This window comes from Hesperophylax consimilis, chromosome 30, assembly GCF_061612785.1.
Source record: "Hesperophylax consimilis isolate HC1 chromosome 30, BYU_Hcon_1.0, whole genome shotgun sequence".
Lineage (NCBI taxonomy): Eukaryota > Metazoa > Arthropoda > Insecta > Trichoptera > Limnephilidae > Hesperophylax > Hesperophylax consimilis.
Window position 1 is genome coordinate 18,556,538 of NC_142865.1, and position 17,008 is coordinate 18,573,545.

The window sequence follows — 17,008 nt, forward strand, 5'->3', positions numbered from 1 at the left end:
CCACAAGGGTAGGCAGAAAGGACGGCCCGCCAAACAACTCGGTCTTGGCATACACTTCTTTCCTCATTCACATTCATACATCGTCTCATACATACTCTTTTATTATTCTGTCTCTTGACATGGCCTGGCTCAAGTATCTGATTTACTCGGTCGTGCCATGTCTGCAAGCATTCAAATTTGCATCGTATATTCTCCTATTATTCTCTTCTTCTAATATTTCCATTCTTGAGTTTAAGGCGTCTGCTCTTTTATTGAAGTCTTCAAGGGAATAGACAAAGTCCATTATCAAGCTTTAGAAAAGGTGCAAAATAAATTTCTTCGGTACATCAATTTTAAAATGAATATTTCCATCGAATTTATAAATTATAATAACTTACGTACTGAAACCAGACTTCTCAAACTATTGGGTAGAAGAGTTCTAACTGTTATATTATTTTTATTCAAAATTATCAAATCTCTCATTGACAGCCCTGAATTATTGGAATTAATTTATATGAATGTACCTGCTAGACAAATTTGAAGCAAAGACACTTTTAAATGTAACAATAACATAAATACTAACTACTCTAAGTATTCGCCAATTCCAAGAATTCATCACCTTGCAAACAAATACTGTAAACTGGTAGTCACCGACCCTCGGTAGTGTGCAGTCGTGTTTACTTCCAGTGCTCTGTGTTTGACGGCTTACTGACAACGGCGCGGCGTACAGATAAGATTTATTTATTGTTACCTTTTCGTTTTCATTATTTTTGTTTCTATTATTGGTTTGCGACGCAGTTGCGTGTATTATTTCTAACATTTATTATTTCTTAAATAATATTTATTGTTTCATTATTTTTTTTTTAATTTGTTGAAATGGAGGAGGCTGAAAATCGACCTCCTGACCCTGAGTCCATTTCTAATATTGCAGACGTCTACGATTCTGATGATTCCCAAGCTTCTGTAACCATTCCTTCCCGAAAACGACGACCTCCGCTTTGCCTTAATGTACCTCCTAAAATTAAATCTTTTTCACAAACAAACGAATCCCCAATCTCTCATGGAAATTATAATGATACCATTCCTACAGAAGCAAAAGCCATTGAGCTTATGTATTCTATTTCATCTTCAGCTCCATTTATTGTTAATGTCCAAAGGACTGAACAGGGGAAAATAATTAATCCCCTGGATTTTGGTAAATTTATTTTTAGCTCAAAACTCAATTACCTCGGTATTATAAATGGATCAATAAAACCGGAAGGTCGATACAAACTATCCATAGAATTTAAATCCGCCACATTAGCTAATGATTTTGTTAAAAAAATACGTTCACTTTCAAATAATAAATTTAAATCTTTCATACCTACTTTCAATTTAACCAGAATGGGCAGAGTAAGAGGTATCCCAACCGATCTATCAGAAACAGAAATAGTAGACGCTCTTAATGACTCTCAATTAACTCCAAAAGTTTTAAAAGCACGTCGTTTGAATTTCAAGGATACTTCCACCGGCACCACTATATGGAAACCTTCCCAATCCGTTGTTATTACTTTTGAAGGTCAAATATTACCATCCCGTGTATTTATTTATGATTCCCGACGATCCAATGTTTCAACTGTTGGCGTTTTGGCCATTCAAAACCTATTTGTCGTTCCCCTCCTCGTTGCTTCCATTGCGGAGAGGATCATCCCTTTGAACAGTGTCAAAATACAACGAATAACCCTATTTGTATTAATTGTAAGGGCAATCATACTGCTGTTAGTGTGGCCTGTCCAGAGTTATCTAGACAGAGAAATATCAAACAGTCAATGGCTGCAGACAACATTTCCTACTTACAGGCTTCTAAATTATTCTCTCCTGCGAAAAAATCTTTTGCAGAGATAACGTCCAACGCTTCTATATTTCATTTTTCTTCCCCTAAATCCCCTCTATCATCTTCCCGCAAAGAAACAATTTTCAAACCGATAAAATCTAATCCAAAATTTATTCCTTCTTTCGATAAAAAACTACATAATGATCTTTTACTTAACCCGAATGGGAATAATAAGTCCCAGGCTCTCAATGGGACTGCCTTAAAAAACTGTTCCACTTCCGATATCTTACCTAAAGTCATGATTGAAAATTCTTCTTTTATTCAAACTTTAATTACCCTATTAATTACGATCCTTTCAAATAACAATAAAGTACCGTCCAACGCTGCCGATTATATGAAATCTTTACTCTCTAGCCTTCCCGATGTATCCGCAACTGAGCAAAATACTTCAATGGAATAGTAGAAGTCTATTCGCCAACAAAATTGATCTTGTACAGTTACTTGATGAACATAATATTTCAGTTGCTGCCATCTCCGAAACGTGGTTAAAACCCTCATACCAATTTAAGATTCCTGGATATCATTGTCTAAGACATGATAGACTGGATGGCAAAGGTGGCACTGCTCTTATTATACATAATTCTATCCCGTTTAAACAAATTATTTTCCACACTCTCCCCAATAATTTTCAGATAGTAGCAGCTGTTGTATCTGATATTACATTACTATCAATATAATGTCAATGATATATTCAATATTTCCAAATATGGAGACATTGTCTCTTACGCTGACGATACAGTCCTACTACTAAAAGCAAACACCTGGTCAGAACTAAATATCATGGCAAATACAGATATCAATGAACTAAAATTATGGTTTGATGAAAACTTGTTGACTTTAAACTCTAAAAAAACTTGTTATTTACCATTTTTCATTAAAAAACAAGAAACACCTAAAGAAATAAACATAATTATCCACTCTGTGAAAAATACAGAAAACCACAAATGCAATACGTTATGCACAAACATAGAAAGCAAGACCGATATTAAGTACCTAGGCATAACAATAGACCAGCGTTTAAAATGGTCCCCACATATAAATATTCTGAACAACAGAATAAGGAAACTAACATATATATTTAGATGTTTAAGAGATATTTTAAACGAAAAATTACTTAGAACCACATACTTCGCTTTCTGTCAATCAATTATACAATACGGCATTATAGGCTGGGGCGGTACATATAAAAATCAAACTCAAACAATTTACATATCACAAAAACTAATAATAAAAACCATATTAAAAAAACCCTATTCATATTCGTCCGAACTTTTATTCAAACAATTTAAGGTCAGAAAATTAAGTGCATTATACTTCTACCATGCAACATTACAAATTTATAAAAACTATATTCAAAATAAAATTGCACCCTTTAAAAATAACAGAAATCTTAGACAAACGTCAATACTTCCTACTCCTAAATGTAAAAAAACAATAGGACAGTTCAACCATGAATATCTCGGAGTTAAATTTTTTAACTCATTACCAGAAAAAATTAGAAACATGAATGCAAATATAAACGAATTCAAAAGCCACCTTAAAAAGTATTCCGAACAGTTGAACTGAATCGTACCAAATATAAACAAATATAACAACACCCCCATACACACAAGCCCTGCTTATTTATGGGGGTACATCGAATACCTACTTATATTATGTAATTAATAACCTACTATATTGTGTAATTATATTATGTAATTGTTATATTAAAAAAAAAAAAAAAAATATATATATATATATATCCCTCCCTCTACAATTTTTGTTGAAAACGAATGGTCAACATTTATATTCCAGATTCGTCCCCCGTATATGATATTTGGGGACTTCAATGCTCATTCTCCTTCTTGGGGCAGTGAGTTAACAAACCGTTCTGGCCATAATCTATTAGAATTAATGGATACCTATAATTTATGTATTCTAAATGACGGATCTCCAACTCGTTTCACTGCCCCTCAACATCGGAAAAGTGCAGTCGATTTATCTCTTTGCCCATCTTCGGTGATTCCCATATGTTCTTGGAACATTCTTAAAGATCCACTATCCAGTGACCATTTTCCTATAATAATTACCTTCCACCATCTATCTTCCTCGCATTCCTTTTCTATAAACAATAGTTTTAAATTTGGAGGATTTTTTCTTCAGAATTAGACTCCATTGTTCAAGCATCTAAGTCTTCCCTTGTCAACACTAGTTTACAATGTGAATTATTTCCTAACATGATTATAAAATCTGCAGAAAAAACATTTAAAAAACGTAATGTAAACATTAAGATAAAACATTCCACCCCATGGTGGGATGAAGAATGCACTAGTGTCGTTAAATCCAGAAGAGAAGCAATTTCCATTTTCCGTAAATGTATGTCTTTCGAAAATTACCTTTCTGTGAAACGTGCCCAGGCAGAAGCGAAACGCGTTTTGAAAAACAAAAAGCGGTCTGGATGGCGAAAATTCTGTGAACGCTGTAATTTGAACGAAATTCTGTAAATTCCTGAATCTCCCCAGTCATCCGTATGGTCCAATTTAAAAAAAATCGGTTCATCATATACTCCCCAGCGTTCCAAACATATTCCAGAAGAAATTATTATAGGTTCTGCTGATAAGATAGCTCCACCGTCAGTTGCCAGATGTGAGGAAATGCCTTCCTTTATTTCTTATCCATCTCACTCTAGCTGGCTGGACTCTTCTTTCTCAGTAAGTGAATTAAATCTAGTAATCAATTCCCTTCCAGACTCTTCTCCTGGCCCTGATGGAATCTTATATAGTTTCATTAAAGCATTCTCAGATATGTCGGTTGAATATTTTTTATTCCTAATTAATTACATGTTCGAAACAGGATTTATACCGGAAGTCTGGAAAGTTCAAAAAATCCTTCCGATTTTAAAACCAGGCAAAAATCCATCTGAAATCTCATCCTATCGTCCTATTGCTCTTTCGTCATGTTTAATGAAAGTAGCAGAACACTTGATAAAGAACAGATTGGAATGGTTTATTGAAAATAACAGAATTATCTCTCCTAATTAATATGGCTTCCGGAAAAAGAAATCAACCATAGATAATTTAAGTGTGTTAACAACAGACATCCGTATATCTCAGTCCCTTAATTCTTGCACTCTGGCCACATTTCTTGATCTTTCGTCAGCTTACGACGATGTATTAATTAACATTTTGAAAGAAAAATTAATTAAAATAAAAATTCCCTTAAAACTAGTTCAATTTATTATTAATTTACTAACAGACAGATCTATTATTATCCACTTTTCCTCAAAAACGATAAATCGCAAACTATGGAAGGGGTTACCTCAGGGGTCTGTAATCAGTCCATTATTATTTAATATATATATATATATATATATATAAGTGATTTAGACAATGCTATTCCTTCATCTATCAAGCGGCTTTATTTTGCTGATGATTTCCTTATATATTTATCACACAAAAATCTATCGCGCGCTGCGAAGGAATTGAATTTGGCTTTACATAATATTAAAGTTTGGTTGTTGACTAATGGGATGAATTTAGCTACGTCTAAAACCAAAGTAGTGGCTTTTACGCGCAAAAGAAAAATACCCCCCTTTTCTGTCTGCTTTGATAATGTCCCTCTTCAAATTGTTAAGCAAATTAAATTTCTTGGACTACTTTTGGATCATAAACTTTCCTGGCTCCCGCATATTCAGAACATTTCAGCTAAGTGTGAAAAGGGGCTAAATATTATGCGAGCTGTTTCCAGAGTGTGGAGGGGATCTCATCCTACTACTCTTAAATTAATGTATGGTGCTCTAGTGCGAAGCCATTTGCATTATGGAACATTTCTTTTCGATCCTCTTCCTAAATATTTGGACAAAAACTTGAGAGAATTCAGTCCAAAGCGCTCAGAATAATTATTGGAGCGATGAAATCTTCTCCAATTAATTCTCTTCAGGTAGAATGTGTTGATCCCCCCTTAATTTTGAGGAGACAATTCCTGGCTGATAAATATATTTTTAAATCTTTTTCTGTATCGCGTCACCCTTTAGAACAAAGCCTTCATTATTTGTTCAATAACTTAAATAAAGAATAAAGATTGACAGATAAAAATCGACTTCCTCTCCTTCTAAAAAGTTTTCTTTCATTCAAATCTCTGTCTTCTTCCCTCCAAAATCTACAAAAAGATTCTATCCTTCCTATTTTCACTATCCCATTTGATTCTATCAATTATATCCCCAACGTTATAACGTCATACTTCCAAACTGATATTTTAACCTCATCTAATCAAAATGTTGAGGAAAAATTTAAAAACATTACATCTTCTAAGTTTCCAGAATTTTCACTCATTTACACAGATGGTTCTAAGTCTGATAACAAAGATTGTGGAGCTGCGGTACACATTCCCGAATTCGATTTAGATTTGTCTTATAAATTGCCTAAAGAAATTTCTATATTTACTGCAGAATGCTTCGCAATTGAACAAGCTTTGAGCCAAATCCAGCTTTTCAATATTCGACGAGCCTTACTGTGCACTGACTCACTAAGCGCAGTGTTGAAAATTTCCTCAAATATCCATAAACCAGAAGACTTTATTATTTATAATATCAGAAACACCCTTAAATCTTTAAATGAATTAAATTTCGAGACAATATTGGTTTGGGTCCCTGGCCATTTGGGAATTGAGGGTAACGAGAAAGCCGATTCTCTAGCTAAACTTGGAACAATTTCTGGCTCTAATCCTTTAGATTTTAGAATTCCTATCTCTGACGTCATCCCAATTCTTAAATCCAACATGATCCGCTCCTGGGAAGAAAATTGGACTAATACGAAAACCCGAACTGGTGCTTTTTATGCTGGAATACAAAATCATATACCAAGTAAACCTTGGTTCCACGGCAAGAAAAAATCCAACAGATTTATATCCTGTATCTTGAGAATGAGAATTGGTCATTGCTCCATTGCATCCCATTTGTTTAACATCCGGGTCCTAGATAGTCCACTCTGCCAGTGCGGCATGGAAAATGAGACTCTTGATCACGTTTTCTTTAATTGTAAAAATCATTCATCCTTCAAAGGCATTTATCGTTTACTTATAAAAATCACCCACCAATCTCCCCTTAGTATTCCTTATTTACTTTCTCTCAACAATTCTCGCATTTTCTCAGTTCTATACAAGTTCATAGACTTAAATGACTTCAATATTTGAGATTTCCTATTACCGTATAGATTTCCCATAAAATTATAACCATCTCCCCTAACTTTAACGGCACATAGCACTCTTTTTAGAGTGAATTGCCTAATACAAAAAAAAAATACTGTAAACTTATTGATATATTTGGTGTTAATAACTTTGTGAGTTTCAAAACGCAACTAATTTTAGACCTATTTGCTAGTTATTAACGTGTATTATTTATCAGCTTTAAAAAAGGTCTTGCTTTCATACTTTGATTTACTTCACCATATTATTTTCTAATTACCTTATAAGTAAATTATATTTAGCTATTTTATCCATATACATGTTACACTTACATACATATACTGTCAACTTACTATGTAAAAGCCCGATAAGGCGTTAATAAATAATAAATAAATAAACAAATAAATAAATTTAAAAAAATATAATATGTTATATATTAATAACAGTTCATTAAGCCGTGGTTAAATAGTTACAAGAAAAGCAATACAGTTACTTACAATTAGCAAAATGCTTGAGTTGTGAATAAACTTATCACTGTCATTAATAATAATAATAATCATAATACTTGGATGACTTATATAGCGCCGTTTTTGTGCAAAAACACCTCAAGGGCGCTGTAAAGTTCCGTATTTACCGTGTTCAATTGGAGGCAGTACTTGCGTTTATAAAGAGAATTGACGCAACAAACCCGTGCGTGTTTCAAGACAGTACCTACTGCCTCCTATTGAACACGGAAAAGGAAATACGCGTCCTTGTTACTGGTCACGTTTAACCTACCCATTAGTAAAACAACGAAGGCATTTATTTAAACCTTTTATTCTTAAATGTTAACATGTATGTATCCATAGTATATTATTTTGTATTTATATAGTATGTTAATTTTTTGTTTTGTAAATTTAATATAAAATTTTAATATATAAAATGCAAAGGTACAGTGACGGGTAGCGATATCCACCTGTGTGGTTTATACAAAGTTAATTTAAAATTAAATAAGTCAAGTTACTGGTTGAAAATCTTAAGAATGAAAGCGACAAAGGTTCAAGTTAAGTACGACTAACCTTTAGCAGAATGCCCAAGTGAATCAGGAACGAGGTATTAGTGAGTGGCCATGTTGGGAATATTTGGTATATTGGGAATATTGGGGATATGGGGTATATTTGGGATATTGATAATATATGGGTTTTTTAAATGACTTAAGTAATTGGGGTTATTGGGAATACTTGGAATATAGGGGATGTTGGGTATATTAGGGATATTGTTTGGATTTTCAGGGTTGTTTGGATTTTGTGGGTTATATGGATTTGGTGGGTTATCTGGATTTTGCGGTTTGTCTGGATTTTCAGGGATTTTAAGATTTTTTGGGTGATCTGGATTTTTTGGATTGGTTGAATTTTCTTGATTTTGTGGGTTATCTGGATTTTCACCGTTGCTAGGATTTTTTGGGATATTCGGATTTTCTGGATTATCCGGATATTGTGAATTGGTTGGATATTGTGGATGGTCGGGATTTTCAGGGTTATTAGAATTTTGTGGGTTATCTGGTTTTTGTGGAATGGTTGGATTTTATGGATTTTGTGGATTCTGTATTTTCAGGTTTGTTAGAATTTTCTGGATTTTGTGGATTGGTTGGATTTTGTAGGTTATCTGGATTTTTTGGATTGGTTGGATTTTCTTGATTTTGTGGGTTATGTGGATTTTCAGGGTTGTTAGGATTTTCTGGATTAGTCGGATATTCTGGATTATCTGGATTTTGTAGTTTAGTTGCATTTTGTGATTGTGTGGTTTTTCAGGGTTGTAAGGATTTATTGTGTTATCTGGATTTTTTGGATCGGTTTTATTTTGTGGATTTTGTCGGTTATCTGGATTTTGTGGGTTAACTGGATTTTCACATTTTTAAGGAGTTTCTGGGTAATTCGTATTTTGTGGATTGTCTGGATTTTCAGAGTTGTAAGGATTTTCTGGGTTATTCGGATTTTCTGGATATTTTGGATTGGTTGGATTTTGTAGATTGTCTGGATTTTTGGGGTTGTAAGAATTTTGTGGGTAATCTGGATTTTGTGGATTGGTTGGATTTTCTGGATTTTTAGGGTTATCTGGATTGTCAGGATTGATTGGATTTTTTGGGTCATCTGGATTTTGTGGATTGGTTGGATTTTCTTGGTTATCTGGGTTTTCAGGGTTGGTAGGATTTTCTGGGTTATTCGGATTATTTGGATTTTGAGGATTGGTTGGATTTTGTGGTTTTTCTGGATTTTGTGGATTGGTTGGATTTTCTGGGTTACCTGGATTTTCAGGGTTGTTAGGATTTTCTGGGTTATTCGGATTATTTGTATTTTGAGGATTGGTTGGATTTTGTGGATTTTCTGGATTTTGTGGATTGGTTGGATTTTCTGGGTTATCTGGATTTTCAGGGTGGTTAGGATTTTCTGGGTTATTCGGATTTTCTGGATTTTGAGGATTGATTGGATTTTGTGGATTGTCTGGATTTTCAGGGATGTTAGGATTTTCTGGGTTATTCGGATTTTCTGGATTTTGAGGATTGGTTGGATTTTGTGGATTGTCTGGATTTTTAGGAATGTTAGGACTTGGTGGGTTACCTGGTTTTTGTGGATTGGTTGGATTTTCTGGATTTTGTGGATTATCTGGATTTTCAGGATTGTTAGGATTTATAGGGTCATCAGGATTTTCAGGGTTGTTAGGATTTTCTGGGTTATTCGGATTTCCTGGATTTTGAGGATTGGTTGGATTTTGTGGATTGGTTGGATTTTCTGGGTTATCTGGATTTTCAGGGTTGTTAGGATTTTCTGGGTTATTCGGATTTTCTGGATTTTGAGGATTGGTTGGATTTCATGGATTGTCTGGATTTTCAGGGATGTTAGGATTTTGTGGGTTATCTGGTTTTTGTGGATTGGTTGGTTTTCTGGATTTTGTGGATTATCTGGATTTTCAGGATTGTTAGGATTTATAGGGTCATCAGGATTTTCAGGGTTGTTAGGATTTTCTGGGTTATTCGGATTTTCTGGATTTTGAGGATTGGTTGGATTTTGTGGATTGTCTGGATTTTCAGGATTGTTAGGATTTTGTGGGTTTTCTGGATTTTGTGGATTGGTTGGATTTTCTGGATTTCGTGGGTTATCTGGATTTTCGGGATTCTTAGGATTTATAGTGTCTTCAGGATTTTCAGGGTTGTTAGGATTTTCTGGGTTATTCGGATTTTCTGGGTTATTCGGATTTTCTGGTTTTTGAGGATTTGTTGGATTTTGTGGATTGTCTGGATTTTCAGGGATGTTAGGATTTTGTGGGATATCTGGATTTTGTGGACTATTTGGATTTTGTGGATTGGTTGGATTTTGTGGAGCAGTTGGATTTTTTGGATCGGTTGGATTTTCTGGGTTATCTGGATTTTCTGGGTTATCTGGATTTTCAGGGTTGTTAGGATTTTCTGGGTTATTCGGATTTTCTGGATTTTGAGGATTGGTTGGATTTTGTGGATTGTCTGGATTTTCAGGGATGTTAGGATTTTCTGGGTTATTCGGATTTTCGGGATTTTGAGGATTGGTTGGATTTTGTGGATTGTCTGGATTTTCAGGATCGTTAGGATTTTGTGGGTTTTCTGGATTTTGTGGATTGGTTGGATTTTGTGGGTTATCTGGTTTTTGTGGATTGGTTGGATTTTTTGGATTTTGTGGATTATCTGGATTTTCAGGGTTGTTAGGATTTTCTGGGTTATTCGGATTTTCTGGGTTATTCGGATTTTCTGGGTTATTCGGATTTTCTGGTTTTTGAGGATTTGTTGGATTTTGTGGATTGTCTGGATTTTCAGAGATGTTTGGATTTTGTGGGTTATCTGGATTTTGTGGATTATTTGGATTTTGTGGATTGGTTGGATTTTGTGGAGCGGTTGGATTTTTTGGATCGGTTGGATTTTCTGGGTTATCTGGATTTTCAGCGTTGTTTGGATTTTCTGGATTGTTCGGATTTTCTGGATTTTGTGGATTGGTTGGATTTTGTGGATTGTCTGGATTTTCAGGGTTATTATGATTTTGTGGGTTATCTGGATTTTGTGGATTGGTTTGATTTTCTGGATTTTGTTGGTTTCCTGGATTTTCAGGGTTGTTAGGATTTTCTGGGTTTTTCGGATTTTCTGGATTATCTGGATTTTGTGGATTGTGTGGGTTTTCAGGGTTGTTTGGATTTTCAGGGTTTTTTGGATTTTGCGGATTATTTGTATTTTCTGGTTTGTATGGATTATCAAGAATCGTATTTCCTGGGATATCGCGCTTATAGATATTATGTTGATTATCTGAGCATTTTCCATTGAAGATCGGAGAGTACTCTAGAATTAAAAGATTCATTTATTAAAGATTGAGTGTTTGTGAGATAGAACGGCTATTTAAAACAGAATCATTTGATTCCATTCAAGCAATATACAACTAAGAATAAATAAATACACTATCATATATCACCACCACCTTGATGTTTAAAATTAAACTCAATTAGTCACATGGATAAAGTTACATGCGAAGAAATTAGACAGAGAGAAGAAGTACCTACAGCTATCTAAATTACACACCTCAAATATATGTTATTGGTTTCATTTTTTTGTTTAGTGTTTGCTAAATAAATTTCTTTTGGAAAAAAACAAAATTTTACGAAATTCCTGCCTAATTTAGTATGTTGGTCCATATTTAATTTGAAAATAACAATTCGGACATTTTTATAACATAAATACTTTTTCAAGTTGGTTTCACAGGAAAAAAAAATAATAAATGATTTTTAACAATATATTTTCTACGAGATTTAAACACGAGATTTAAAAAAGCACGAGAAAGAACCAAATGTTTGTGTCAAGCTATGTCAGGAGCCATAAAACATAAGGGTATGAATGAGATGTTGTATGAATGTGAACGAAGCAAGGAATGGATTCTACTCCTATGATGTTCAATTAGTCATACAAAAAATATTTTCAATGAAATCATCTTGTGTAAAACATAATATTCTTATGTTTAATGTCTTAAAAAAATCATTTGCCATTATCTTTAAGGAATCACTTTTTCTTTTAAAAATTCAATAGTATATTGTCAAATTTACAAAAGAAAACAGTTTATTACGTAAAACCAAAAACAGACGTTTCACCCTCTGAAGTAATTATAAAACTTATTCAAAGGTGAAACAGGTGTCACGCGTAGTAATAATTACGCAGCAAAAAATTGTTTACAAAAAAACTGTTTCTTTTTATATTACAAAAGGAGTTCTAGCAATCAAACTTTATAACAATAAATAAATATATCTTTAAAAGATTAAACTATTCCAAAAATTAAAATAAAATTTTGGAGAATTGGTACCGATCGCTAACATTTCTGAATATCGTTTGGTGTTGAAGTTGCGTCAATATTCCTTTCATTCATACGATTGCAGTGCTCCCTGTTATTTTGAAACTTTCTTGTTTCACGGAATCACGTTTTAAACAAAGTGCGCACTCTTACCTGTGTTGCTCATACATGCTTCGGTAATGGCCTGACAGTGACTCTCGAAGTCCTGGAAGATCCTACCTCCAATGTGTGCGCAGACTGGATATTGTTCGAGTGTGGCACATAGCATACATTCTTTAACTGGAAGTGCACCAATCTGCGTAGCTAGGACCACCAGCACCCCAGCTATTGATTCACGGTCAAAAATCACAATGTAAATGGGATGAAACTCAATCACCAGCACTCCACGCGTGGAATTTTCAATTAATTAATGTTAATTAAGTGTTAATCTCGAGTGACCTACAAGTTAAGTATGATACTGTATATTATCTCCATATATAGTTAGTAGATAATTATAGAAATGTATTATATATTTTTACAGCGCCCTTCAAGTGATTTTACACAAAAACGGCGCTTTATTAATCACCAAATATTATTTTTATTATTATTTTAACACACAGTACCATACCTACCTCGTAGGTCACAGGAGATTAACACTTAATTAACATGAACTAATTGTTTATTAGCGAAATTAAGTTACAGGATTTAGGACATAAATTTACCAATTAATTAAATGCAGAACGTGAATAATTAAATAAATTTAAAAAAGTTAAAATAAAATTAAAAAAATTACTGCAAAATCGATTTAAAATGTAATATAGAAACGTTCATAGTTTTCCGCTTGTGCTACCAGTTTTCGGAGACCGTAAACTAAAATGAAAGATCTGAAACTTACCCATAATTGGTGCGACGATCGTCATTTTGCTGGTTTGTGCATTCAATGCGCTTTCTTTGTGTGCTGAAGCGTGGGTAAAAAGATATCTTATATACCCTTGAGTTGCAATATGGCGGGCAGGGGTTGTCAAATATTGTCAGAAAACACAAAGTCTAAAAGAAAAGGATTATTTTTGTCTAGTGTATCGCAGCTGTACTTTTTTTAATATTATCTTAGCCATTTGTATATCCAAGTTTACAAATCTCTAATTTATTATAATTCACGTATAAACATCATTATGATGTTATTATTAACAACTTATGTACGCGTTTGACATTTGTCGTATGAGAACGTGCCGTTCTTACAACTCGTTCTTTAGTTCAACACAGCATCGCCAAAGGTGACATAAGCCATGAAAGAAATTGATAAAAAATAAAAATATAAATAATTTTTTTAGCAGTAAATATTGTTGTGTTTTTTTTTCCGATTTTATGTCCGGGTTAAATCTTCCCCATAGGAAAAACTAAACCCTTCCACACACTTTTCCATAAATGATCATCTAGTCAATCAACATTATGCAAGTGCATTATATATACGCATAGTGCATTATAAGCAAAATAAATTCAAAACAATACAAGAACAACACGTCAACTCACCAGAGATCAAATGGGAAAATAATTCACCGACTCCAGATATTTTCATATCAGAGGGTTCGGCTCGGTAGAACTCCTAACAGGGCCTATAAATCCTACTGATCCCTCAACATAAATATTTAAAAAATCTTTCGTTACCCTACATGTATTTAAAATGACTGATTTTTGCATTTTTATATATAAATTTTTTGATAGATCTAATACGCCTAAATTTAGAATGAGAGAGCTAGGTATAATGCCAGTAGCCGAAATAACGAATTATAATATTTTTATAGTCTAAGAATGCCAAATTCTTTTTTATCTCATTTCCTAAATCTGTATATTTTCTTATTTAGCTGTAGATGTTTATAACAAATTATTATTATAATCAATAATTAGTCGCTTGATATATCCATACAAATTGATAATGAATATTCCCGTCGGCGGCATTTATTTTTACTCAGAAGATATTTTTAATTTGTATGGATATTTCAAGCGACTAATTATTGCTTATAATAATTGGTTATTCTTTGTGCTATGCATAAAAAAATTGTTTTATAAACATTAGTTTATCATTAAAAAAATAGTAGATGTTTATGTGATTATAGTTTTTTAAATATTTAGCTGCAGATATTCATACTATTACAGCTTTTTAAAAATCTTTAGCTGTAGATATTCATGTTATTATAGCTTTTTTTAAATCTTTGGTTGTAGACATTCATGTTATAATAGCTTGTGTAAATCTTTCAATTAATATATTTTTTCCCACACTGAAATATTATTTTACAGATTTCTTCTCACTATTACTTTTAACTATTATTTACTCAGTCGTAGCATCGTATGTATTTTTTAACACAACGATTAAATCATTCTTTTCGGTAGTTGTGGGTCTATATCACCCAGAAATATGAATTCATTTCATTTCGGATATTTTTTAAGGATAAGATTTTGAGGCTTCTGGGAGTCGATATTGGCAGCATCAAGCAGTTAACGACAAATTTTAAATAAAATATTTTTTTTTTCAATAAGAAATAAATATAAAGATATCAATAATTTAAAAAATGTACATTTCTAAAGATGGCCTAAACCGGTACGGCGCCATATAAATAGTTAAGTGACAGATAGTTACAAACATTACGATGAATTACCATTTTTTTTTTGTATAATGTAAGTAAAATTTAGTTTGAAGCTCACTTATAATTAAATACTTTTTTACTGGTTTTAAAGTACGTTTGCAATAAAAATAATATCCATGACATTGTGTTGTGTTTTCATTATCTGCTAGTAATTGAAAAAAAAGAACATAAAGTTTTCATAATTATTTTTCTTATTAATTCACGTGGAAAGTATTTTTTTATTTGAAATAAATATAATTACAGATTTATTCTTGCTGGATAAGAATATTTAATTGTTTATGGTCAATTAGAAAATATTTTCGCAGTATCCTAGCATGTAGCTACGTTATTTGCGCCCCTTCTGACCAAAATCATATCCTAAAAATACAAAAAGTACAAAAGAGGTTTACGCGTTTGTTTAATATTTAAACATTTTTACGATTACTCAAAATCACAGTTGTTCCTACTCAAATTGCCTTTTACCTTGCGTTTTGTTCCCTTTTTTATTCCTGTTTATGTTAGTGTTGAGAAGTAAGAGCTTCACAGATGCATCATATACAACAATACCTATAATCGAGTGACAGCTGTGTTTTGATCTGCTCCCGAAATAAATAGTTAACAATCTGGTACAGCGAGAAAATTTCCCCGTGGATGTGTCAAATCCGATGAGAATTGTTAGTTTTACTAAGTCAGTGTTTGATTTGTCAGTGATTGACCAGTGAATAAATAATTATCAGTATTTTAAAATCGGTAAATTAACAGTACATCTCAAGTCAACCAAAAGGGTAATAGAGGCAGCGTTTGACCTACAGAGTCTACCAAAATGGCAAATTCAGAAAAAAATCTGAGAAGCAAAGGACAAACGACAGCTGCTAACCTTTCATCTGAGCCGTACGTTTTAAACTTCGACAATCTGCTGGAAAAAATGGAGATGAAAATGGAAAAAAAATTGGAATTATTTAAAAAAGCAATAATAAAGAAAATAGATGATGAAAATCAAGAAACCAGAAACACAAGGGACTTCATCAGCCGTCGGTACGATGACATTCATCTTAAGATGGAGACCATTATCAAACTGGTTTCGGAGGTTGAATTAATGAGAAAGGAGCTAACGGAAAAAGACAGAATAATGAAGAGCCTGGAAGTCAGACTGGCGGAAGTGGAGTGAAGAAACTCCCAACATATTACAACCTAAAGGGCTATCTGATCAATGGACAAAAGTTGCACGCAAACGGCGTGTTACCGTACGGGGTAATCAAAAGAGTGAAAAGGAGCCATCAGTATTGAACTTCTTTCACTGTTATCCCTTCCATCCTGATACTTCTTGCGATGACATGTCGCATTACCTAACGTCACTATATGGCACCGCATCATATAAGGTCGTAAAAATTAAAACTCGGGGTGAGTACTCCTCATTTAAGATCGGCGTGCCTCAGCCGGCTGTTGCCGAAGTTTTAAAATCAAAACACTGGCCGCGCCGCACATTCATCAAGGAATGGGAAGTAAGGCTGACGGCGCCTCGTCTTCCAGCGGTTGCGGTCGGCAACAGCTGACTCAACTCGCACACAAAAAAGATCATTTACTACCAAAATGTCAGAGGGTTGAAAACGAAATGCTCGCATTTTTACAATAATGTCGCGGCCGGTGACTGTGATATCATAGCACTGACCGAGACATGGCTAAATGCTGGTGTTTTGACCTCTGAACTTTTTGGTGGTGACTTCTTAGTCTTTAGAAGAGATCGAGACAATGGCAGTGGTCACAGGCAGGGTGGCGGTTGTCTCCTTGCCTTCAAGGGTGAGGATGGGGTAAAGGTAGAGCGCATCCACACCCTAGAAACTGAGCAAGAAGATTTATGGGTAAAAGTATCTTGCAAACTGACTGTCACATTCATTTGTGTGGTTTATTTCCCGCCTAACAGTAGGTGGGAAGTATTCAATCAATTTTTTGACAGGATACATTCTAATTTTGATGCAATTGGTCAAAAGAATGTCGTCATACTGGGAGATTTTAATTTGCATTCCGCTCGTGAAGTTTCTAAGGTAGAATCTGATTTAGACTAT